Below are 9,392 nucleotides of genomic sequence, written 5' to 3'. Positions count from 1 at the left end.
ACAAAAAGGGATGGCCTGCTGATGCATGCGACATCCAGGGTGCGTCCCAAAATAATCACAGAGTTCTGATCGGTGTGGCTCATTTGGTTGGGCATCCTGTGCACCCAAAGGTTGCTGGTTCGATTCCCGGTCAGGGCACATGCCCTGGTTTCTGGCTCGGTCTCCGGTAGCGGGTGTGCAGGAGGCACCCGATCAATGTTCTGCTCTCACATCAATGTTTCTCTTTCCCTCCCTTCTCTTTTAAAAATATTAAAAAATAATAATATGCAGAGTGAAAAAAAACAGGCAAAACACATGTAAATACCGCGTGTGTATAAAATTCTAGAAAATAGGGGAGTGGGGGGTAATGCGGGAATAAGGACACATATGTAATACCTTAATCAATGAAGAAATTTTTTAAAAAATAAAAAATAAAATAAAATTCTAGAAAATAACAAGTTAATCTATAGGGACAGAACACAAATCAGTGGTTGCCTGGGAGCCGAGTTGGGGAGCAAGGAAACTTTTGGGATGCTGAATACGTTCTCTGTCTTGATGATAAAACCAGGGAATGCTGGTTTTCTGGAAAGAAGAAAAAAGGAAAAGAAGGAAAAAACATCTATTAAAAACGTTCAGTCCCCCCACCTCCCAAAAGAGGGTGCTTCACACATGTGCACATATGTCAACAGATCAAACCGCACACTTTGACTATGTGCAGTTATTGTATTTCAAGCCTATACATATCAGCAAAGCTGTAAAAATGGTATTTTGAATGTCAAAAGGTGAACATTAAGGTTTTCTTTCTGTGTTCCTTCTAGAACAAGCTTCCTCTCCCCCATGGAAGTGCATGCTCGGGAGGACTAGAGAATATCACATACTCAGAAAGGCAAAAAGGAAAAGCACATTAACGTTTTCCCAAAGTATCACCCCGGTAAGTTACAAATTTATATTGTGACTAGAGGCCCAGTGCATGATTAAATCATGCACGTGTAGGGTCCCCTACATGCTTATGCTTTCGATCGCGGGGGAGCTGGGTGCCTGTCCGCTGGTGCCGGAGCGGACAGGCACCCAGCTCCCCCGCTTTTGATGGTCCGCGGCAGGACGTGAGCTCGCTGCCCCAGAGGCCCCTTCTGTGCCGCAGCACAGCCATGGCGCAGACGCTGGCCCAATCGGCCACCCCAGCCACACCGAGTCCCGTCCCCCCATGCCTCCTGGCCAATCGTGGGCATAGCGAAGGTACGGTTAATTTGCATATTTGTCTATTATTAGGTAGGATTATACCTTATGCCCCGCCCCCCACCCCGCCCTGGCTCTTCAGCCTCACCCACCCCCCCGCAAATGCCAGCTAAGCCACACCTTACTGAACTGTTAGTTTCCCAGATATGCCCACTGTGACCTGTGGAGGGGGCCCAGCTGAGGCCAGGAGCTTGCTGCCCCCTCAAGGACAAGAAGCCTAAGGGTGTCCGAGGGGTGATGCCCTTCCCTGCTGGGAGCTGAGCTCTCCTTGCCTGGCTGCAAGCTGTGGGAGGAGACAGATGAATCGGTGCAGCCTGCAAGGGGCCAGCTCAGAGGCCGGGCAGCCCTCGCCCCTGGCAGCCCTGCCAGGCCCAGACAGGCCCTGAGCAGCTGCCCCGGATCTAGAGCTGGATGAGTAACCTGGGAGGAAGCCACTGGCCCCCCTTCCATGTCAGCACAGGCCAGAAGCACAAAGCGAACGGATGCAGCGAGTGCAGGAGGAAGAGGGGCACGCTGCAGGGGGGGCCGAAAGGGTTCCACAGCAGCTGGCCCAGCCCTCCCGCGAGGCTGCAGACCAGACAGGGCCAGCAGCCTTCCTAAGTCTCACACTCACCGGAGTTCCGCAAGCCCTGAGCCCCATCGCCCGGGATTGTCTGAAAGCTGAAGACCCCCACAAACGTTGCTTGTCTTCTATGTCATGTTCACTGATGCCCGTGTTAGTGCAAGGGACCCCCTCGCTCCCCAGTCCCGCCCCTCAACCCCTGAAAGAAGGGATCTTCTGGGCGCAGGTGCTCTTGGACCGGAGAGGACAATATTCTCCATGTGATACTTCGTAAGAAAAAGGTCAGCACATCCTGTCCATGCCCTGCTCACCCAGCAGGGACAAACATGGACGGAATCTGCGTTCTTAAAATTTTTTAAATTATAGTCCAGATGTTTGGCAAGTTCATATGTGCAGGATGAAGAGAGAGATGATTAAAAGCTCAGTTCTTGGAAGTAAAAAGGCAAAGGGCTGCGAGTTTTTTGGTTTCACCTTCCAGGGTCCCTTTCCAGGCCTCGGGTCCTCGTTTGCAGGATTGCTTTAGCTCACAGACACAGGATCCTGGTGTTCTCTGGGGACTCACACGCTTAGCTACACGTGGCCATTGGTCTTTATTTTAGATGTTCAGGAACAGCCGTTACATGAAATGGTGAGATTGGTGGAATATTCCATTCTCAGGAAGAGGTATTTACAAGGTTCTGCCATTAAAGGTAGCATTGGATAAACACAAAATGTACAAAGAACTCCAAGATCAAGTACTTGTGAGGTGATAGAAACCCAGCCAAGGCAAGAGTTCAAGAGTCTCACTCGCCTTGGCCAGAATGTGGCTGAGGTTAGAGGCAAATGTATTCTGGTCGGAAATGTTTGCCACACATTGCCAAGGTCATGAGGGTCAGGCCTAGAGAACGAGGGAGCCGCGTTTCACATTTTTCAGAAATAACCTGGCGACTACAGGCCGAACCAGACGCCTCAAGGAAGAGTGTACTGGTCAGTCAGAGAAACAGAATGAGTAGGAAGTAGATATTAAGAAATGTATTGCGTGCCCATCAGCAGATGAGTGGATTAAAAAACTGTGGTACATCTACACAACGGAATACTACGTTTCTGTAAAAAAGAAGGAATTCTTAACCATTTATAACAGCATGGATGGAACTGGAGAGCATTATGCTAAGCAAAATAAGCCAGTCAGAGAAAGATAAATATCACATGATCTCACTCATTTGTGGAATATAATGAACAACATAAACTGATGAACAAAAACAGATCCAGAAACAGAGAAGCATCGATCAGACCGTCAAACCTCAGAGGGAAGGTAGGGGAGGGGAGGGGTACGGGGGAGAGATCAACCAGAGGACTTATATGCATGCATATAAACCTAACCCATGGACACAGACACCAGGGGGCAATGGGGGGATAAGGACACATATGTAATACCTTAATCAATAAAGAAAAATAAAACAATGTATTGCAAGGCATTGCCTTATGTGATTGTGGGGGCTGAGGACCATATCTGAACTCTGTAGGGAAGGCCATCAGGGAGGGCAGCCTGGGACGCAGGGGCGCGGAGGGACGCTCCTGTCACAGGTAGGGTTTCTTCTCCAGGGAGGCCTCAGCTCTGTCTTCAAGGCCTTTCCACCGATGTAATCAGGCCCCCTCCGCCCCCCGCCCCTGCCCCAGCTTATCTACCAGCATCTATTTTACTTCAAGTCAACTAATTACGGACTCGAATCACATCTACAAAATATCTTCACTGCAACATCTAGATCATGTTTGATTGAATGAGTGGAGGCTGTTACTCACCCAAGTTGCCACCTACAAAAAGCCATCACAACATGTTCCCCCTGTTGGCCTCATTCTCAACCATTTCCATGGAGTCCTCCTGAGAAGTGTGTGGTGGACCAGTAGGTGAGTGACAGCTGGGGCATCTGAGTGGGATGAGGGCCCCTGTGATGGGTGTATGGAGTGGCCCCAGCCCAGATTACCCAGCACCACATGGGACTTTTCACACGGACTCCCAGGAAGACTAGAGCATCAGAGATGGGCAAGCCTTGGAGACCCTTCGTCAAATCCTTTCATCGCCATTGAGAAAACTGTGGCCCTGATCATGAAATAGCCGAGACCAGCCCGCAAAAGAATCGAGGTCTCCCATCTGCAAGGATGAGGAAAGGAATGTGAAGCCTGAGAAGTTAAGGAAGGAAGGGAAAAGGCTTGACGAAGAAGGAAAGGCAAACAGATCCTCCAAGCTCAGCGCTGGGGCTCCCAAGGTTCGCCCCCTCATTGCACAGATGGGGAGCTGAGGTCAGTCTGTGACTTAAGGGTGGAACTGGAACCGAAGCCAGGCCCACGCCTCCTGGGACAGTGCTGGGCCCTCCACTGCCCCCCCCCCCCCGGCCCCCCTACCCGCCCAGGGAGCTGGGGACACAAAAGGCTGCCCCTCATGCCCTCAGGCCTTTGGAAGAATCAATTCATTAATCTGGATCATTCGTTTGGAAACCAGAGGGCTTGGGGAAGGTGCCAGGAGAACAATTCCAAACTCAGTCTCTGCCTAAACAAATACAACCAAGTCTGTCCTGTGTTCTCAGAGGACAACCCCACCTCAGCTGTCCAATCCAAGGCACCAGGAAGGCTGAGTGGCTCTGTGCAGGCGCCCCCCCCCCCCCCATGCTGCCCTCCCCAGTTCTCATCCCCGGAGGGACACGCGGCTCTGGACAGGTGTCCTGTGGATGGCAGGGCAGAGACCCCCTCCCCTAGGCCCTGGCCTGCACCTTACAGATGGCTACAGGGAGCTCAGAGAAGTAGTCGGCTCAAGGACATCCAATGGGCTACGGACTGCGAACTCCATGGCTCTGATCCTCAGTTCATTGTCTTTGCTTTTGTTCTTGTTTCCCCGCCACTGTTTCCACTCATTTTCATTGATTCCAGCCCAGCATATAGACGGGGCCTTCACAGTGTTCTTGTTGCGGGTCGGCGGCCAGATGGGAGGTAGGCAGGGTTGAGAGGGCCAATAAGGTAGAATGTAGCGGCTAAAGCGCTTATGTTAGAGGAGAAGTATTCAAGTATGGTTTTGCTGCCTCGTGCTTCAAAATCAATCAATCAATCAATCAATCAATCACACAGGAATAGCTTGGGCCTCTGGGAGAAATTGGTTCTGAGCATGACTAACCCAAACCCCGTTCTGGGTTTCGTAGAGTGCGTCAATTCTCCCCGTGACTCATGGCAGGGACAGAAAGCCACGTGGGTCGCCCATACCGCTGCTCAGACACGCCACAGAAGGTCCCTTTTTTAAGTGACTCATGTAAGCCCCAAATGCCGAAGCTGGGCAGAAGCCGGTGTGCAGAGCTCTGACATAGATGCTCTCACCAGACAAAATAATCCATTTATCTATGGTCCGGGGTCGATGACCCCATTTCTGGATTGCCCATCCATCAGCAAATATTTATCAAGCGGGGCTTCGCGCTAGGTGGTTTGGTATATTAAACGATTTATAAACATGTCCCGGACCGGCAGGAGCTGTCTGGCCAAGCAGTCAGACAAACTCACACACAGATACTGAAGAAAGCCAGCGGGGTGTGCCACACGAATGGTGCCCCTGCAGTAGCCAAGGTGGGAGCTTAGAGTCCGGCTGGGCCCTGGTTCCCTCAGCATCCTGTCCGTTTCCTGTCTGATCCACCCCAGCAGGGGGACTCAGCGCCGTGAGGACCTGGCGGCGAGTGATGCGCGAGTGGTGGATGGTCTTAGCCCAGCTCCGCCACACCCTCCCTGGCGCCGCCTCCAGCCTCATGTGATGGCACTGACCATTAACCTCAGAGGAGTCGGACTCCCCTTGCACGACACAAGCTTAGTAATGCCGAGCTTTCTTTAAAATAACAACAACATATTTTTATTGATTTCAGAGAGGAAGGGAGAGGGACAGAGAGATAGAAACATCCATGATGAGAAAGAATCATTGATTAGCTGCCTCCTGCAGGCCTCCCACTGGGGATCCAGCCCGCAACCCAGGCTTGTGCCCTGACCAGGAATTGAACTGTGACCTCCTGGTTCATAGGTCTACACTCAACCACTGAGCCACGCTGGCTGGCACACCAAGCTTTTAAGACATTATATCTGCTTCCCAGATGGACTTAGAAGCAGCCAGACCACACCCAGTTGTTGGCTCTTCTTCTAAAAAAAATCTAGAATCAGATGCTGACACATACATTGATGAAGTAGCTTTTGAACTTTTTGTGTCTTTACATTTTTGATGAGGTAATGCCTTCACATTGTTCAACCTTGGAAACACTATATAAAAGTACACAGTGAAGTCTTTCTCCCACCCTTGTCCCCTGTACACCTAGCACCCTATGCCCCACCCTTCCCAGATGATTAGTTATCAGTTTTGTATTTTTTTTTGCAGAATATATTTATGCAAATACCCATGAATACAAATATATATTTCACTAGAGGCCCGATGCACGAAGATTCATGCAAGAATGGGCCTTCCTTCCCCTGGCTGCCAGCACCGCCTTCACTCCAGCCGGAGCCACCTTTCTGCCTTCCCACACTGCCCAGAGGCCCAGAGCTGCGGGGGCGGTGCGGAATTCCTGGGTCGTTGCCATGGCGATGACGCAAAGGTCCCATCCCACCCCCCGGCCGCTCGGCACCTGCATATGCAAATTAACCCGCCATTTTGTTGGGTTAATTTGCATACTCACTCCTGATTGGCTGGTGGGAGTCATGAAGGTACGGTCCATTTGCATCTTTCTCTTTTATTAGTGTAGATTCCTCCTTATGTTTTTGTTTATAGAACAGTATGCTCCATTGTTCTGTACATTTTTTTCTAATATCTTAGAGATCTTACTGTTTTCGTTTTTTTTAAATATATTTTTTTATTGATTTCAGAGAGGAAGGGAAAGGGAGAGAGAGATAGAACATCCATGATGAGAGAGAATCATTGACCAGCTGCCTCCTGCACGCCCCCTACTGGGGATCGAGCTCGCAACCTGGGCATGTGCCCTTGACCCGAGTTAAACTGGGAACCTTATAGTCTGCAAGCTAACGCTCTATCCACTGAGCCAAACTAGCTAGGGCTGGAGCCATATTTTTCAACACTTGGTGATAATATTGAAGAGGAAGCCCAAAAGCACACCAGCAAAAATACAAAAAATATGTCTGAGAGGATAGTGATTGTGCCTCTATTTGTAACAGCAAAAACTGGAAAGGAAAAAAAAAATCCATCGAAAAGAGCCTGGTTGAATCAACCATGGCACACCTTCACAGTGGACTGCTGTGCAGCTATGAGAAGGAATGAGCAACATCTCTGTTTACTACTAGGAGTGGTTTCCAAATATGCTGTTAACTGGAAAAAAGGTGGGAGAGTGTTGAGTATGCAACTATTTATTCAATACACGGGGGAGGGGAGAGGAACATAAATACGTACGTGCTTAGATTAAAATTCTTTTTTAATTAAAAATATATCCATGAAGGAGAGAGGGGTGGTGTATAGGGAACAGGAATAAAAGCTGGATACCTGTGAATATATTTCGTTTGTAGATTTGACCTTGCAAACATGTCAATTTTACTTAATTATTAAAAAAAAATCAAAATGAAAAAGCAGTTCTAAAAAGTTGAAAACGTCCATACATGTAGCTGTACGTTCAGTTGATGACATACCACGGAGAGAGGAATTACTTCAAGTTACTTTAAAAGGCAATTCGACTACAGCCCTCAGGTTTCACTGCCTGAAGGCTCTCTTCTGCTATTGCAGCAACAGACTGCTTCCTGGGCGTAGGGTCCGCTGGGTTGAAATGTGTATCCCCCAAATTCAGATGTTGACATCCAAACCCCCGGTGTCTCAGCATGCGACCTTATTTAGAAATAAGGCCACGAGGCCCGAGTGGCATGGCTCAGTAGTTGAGCGTGGGCCTAGGAACCAGGAGGTCACGGCTCAATTCCCGGTCAGGGCACATGCCCGGGCTGTGGGCTCCATCCCCAGGGTGGGGCGTGCGGGAGGCAGCCGATCCATGATTCTCTCTCATCATTGATGTTTCTCTCTCTCTCTCCCTCTCCCTTCCTCTCTGAAATCAATTAAATAATATTTTTTAAAAATTAAGAAAAGAAAAAAATAGAGCCACTGCCGATGAATTAGCTAAGTTAAGAAGAGGCTATTCGTGATGCTCAGGCCCGGGAGGACTTGGCTGGGATTTCCCTTTGTTTTCCGGGCCTGTGACAGCTGAGGAGCCTGGGCGCTCAGCCAGCCAGGCCACCAGGGGACCCCTTAGTTCTACGTTTTCCTGCAGGAAGGAAGGAGTTTCTGGGAGGGGGTGGCTCAGGACATTTTTAAAGCGATGGGGAAAGCTTTGGGTTTGTTTTTTTCACTCTTGAAGGAGTAAAGTTGTGTAAGATACTGACACATAACGTTTTCACCCTGAGTTATCTCAGTTCTTCTTTCAGCCGCTGATGCAGGATTTAGTTGGTACCCACATTACTCCCTGCTTTCGCTGTGGGTCGGAGCGGAGAGAGCTGTTCTCCCAGCAGGGCGGGCACTGGGAGCAGACCAGTAGACCCATTAATTATAAAGTTTATGCCTTTAAAACATTTTGATATGTTCCCTCGGGAAACTGGGGAGTTTTCAAACTGTCAACCTAAAGCCATGGAAAGTTTCTATTTAAACGTTGTTTGCAACTCCTTGAATGAGAAAGTGGGACTTTTAGGTAAAGGCACCACTGAGATTTTTTTTAATGAGGCAAATACATTCTTTCTGCACTATAGGGAAAACAGAAGCCATCAGGACGGGTCCTCATCCACATCCTTATGAAAAGGGGAATTTGGACACTGACATGTACACAGGGAGAGCGCCATGTGAAGGTGAAGGGAGAGATTGAGGTGGGGCTTCTACAAGCCAACAAATGCCAAAGATTGCCAGCACATCACCAGCAGCGAGGCAAGAGGCCTGGCACAGATGCCCTCGCTCGGCTCTCAGAAGGAACCAGGCCTGCCCACGCTGCTCTCAAACGCAGGGAGCTCGTTCACCTGCGCATATCAAAGCCCAATACAAGGGGGTTTGCAGCCAAGAAAATGGTGCTGCACCGAGTCACAGGTGAGCTAATGCTCAAAGACCTGGCCCCCTGACGGCTTCCTGGGGATGGATTCTATAGGGGGAAAGCCATCAGTCATGGGGGTGTTAGGGGTGTGGTTACTGTGATGGTTGGCACTAGGGTGTTGGGTAGTTGATCATTGCATCTGGTCCTAATGTCAGCCATGGGGCTGTGCTGTCTGGTTTTGCAAGGGTGTGGTGGGTCGTTAATGCGAGAGTTGTATACACCCAGAGTATTAAGCATTTTGAAAACTTTAGATTCACTGTCCTCTCCTGTTAAAAAAAAATAATCTGAGGGCAGCTCTCGGTCCCTCCAAGCCCCACCTCGATCTCTGCCTTCCTCTTCACATGGCGTTCTCCCTGTGTACATGTCAGTGTCCAAATTCCCCTTTTTATAAGGACGTGGGCCCTTTGGATGATGGTTTGATAGCTCTCACGGGCCTGGGGAAACAGGTCTGTTGATGTGTTTTAAGCTCTGCGTGGGCCTGTCTACGGCTTTTGTCTAATCTCAGCTGCTCTTAGCAGCCCTGATTTGTATTTTGAAGGCCATGGGTATCTGCTCCT

This window comes from Cnephaeus nilssonii (genome assembly GCF_951640355.1).
Source record: "Cnephaeus nilssonii genome assembly, chromosome: 15".
Lineage (NCBI taxonomy): Eukaryota > Metazoa > Chordata > Mammalia > Chiroptera > Vespertilionidae > Cnephaeus > Cnephaeus nilssonii.
Note: the sequence above shows the minus strand (reverse complement) of the source record.